Source organism: Triplophysa dalaica, chromosome 4, assembly GCF_015846415.1.
Source record: "Triplophysa dalaica isolate WHDGS20190420 chromosome 4, ASM1584641v1, whole genome shotgun sequence".
NCBI classification, from domain to species: domain Eukaryota; kingdom Metazoa; phylum Chordata; class Actinopteri; order Cypriniformes; family Nemacheilidae; genus Triplophysa; species Triplophysa dalaica.
In genome coordinates this window covers 3,749,835-3,751,119 of record NC_079545.1, presented here as the reverse complement: position 1 = coordinate 3,751,119, position 1,285 = coordinate 3,749,835, and positions in this window count along the sequence as shown.

Genomic DNA, 1,285 nt, shown 5'->3' with positions numbered 1-1,285 from the left:
CTCCTACTGCATCCAACCGTGTCACAATATTCAATAGCTATTTTTGGATGTCTCGAGAATTAAATACAGTATATGATGCATTGTAGTCAATGTACTGTATACTTTATTTCCTGTTATCTTTTCTCATATGTTGTGGCATGACAATATTCTCTGATTTTCAGATTCATAACACTGCTTACGGTCACATCCTTGCTTCTGGAAGGTTTAAAACCGAAGAATTTCCCACCTCGAATATTTTCAGTCCCACACACTGAAGTGTCAAAGTCGCAGTGTCTTAACAAATCGCAGGCCTTGCGGTTAACAGAGAGGATGAAGTGCATCTTGGGTTTGCTAATGAAACCTTCACCAGGAATCGATACAAAGACCAATTATGTGAAATGACATTAAGGGCAAGAATCTGTGGGCCTGGTTATGGTTAATGATTCTCAGGTCTCAGATTATACTGTTAGCAGTCTGGGAACGTCCATATCAGGTTCATTCAGTAACCAGCGTGGAAGGGAAAATATGTTTGGATGTATGCGAGCCATTGTGAGTAATCTGCCTGGAGGTGAGAGATGTAATGTTTAAAGGAGTCTGTAAAGGCTTAGAATGGAGTTTAGAATAGGATAGCACCACTGATAAATGTGTCAGAGGTTCTAGTGTTACAGAGAACTGAGAAAAGCACCTGACACCTGCACAACACAACATTAAACAAATCCTCAAAACATCATTTAATACAGTTTAACAAAAACAAGGTTTTCCTGAAAATATATGCTGTGTTTGAGTTCACGGCATTGACTATTTTTTTTGCAACAACATTTTTGTTTCTGATTAATGATCATAATGTGAAAGTCCTCACTAACTCCCATGTCACACCTTATCGTGCAAAAATGCAAACAACTTCAAGCATGCGAAATGACTTTTGAAGTGACGCCTCTCCCACTTTTATTTGAGAAACACACCCATATTTTCATGACGTACACTTGCACGTGGTGGTTTATACTATGTGAACTGAAATACGTGCAAATGCATAGAAAAGAGCGCATCTATGAAGAGTTCACAAACTAGAGAATGCCCTTTTACTGTGAACCAGGTAACTGAATAGCTACAATCTTCCAGTCTTACACAGCGATATCTTCGTTGTGAAACGCCTGGTGGTTTTGAATCAAAATATATTATATATAGCCACATATAAATCATGACTGATGCAGAACTATACAAAAATTATGATAATCAATTTAGGCTATTAAAAAAACAAAGCAGCAGGAACTAACCTTCCTCCTCAAAGTTTTTATATTAATTTGAG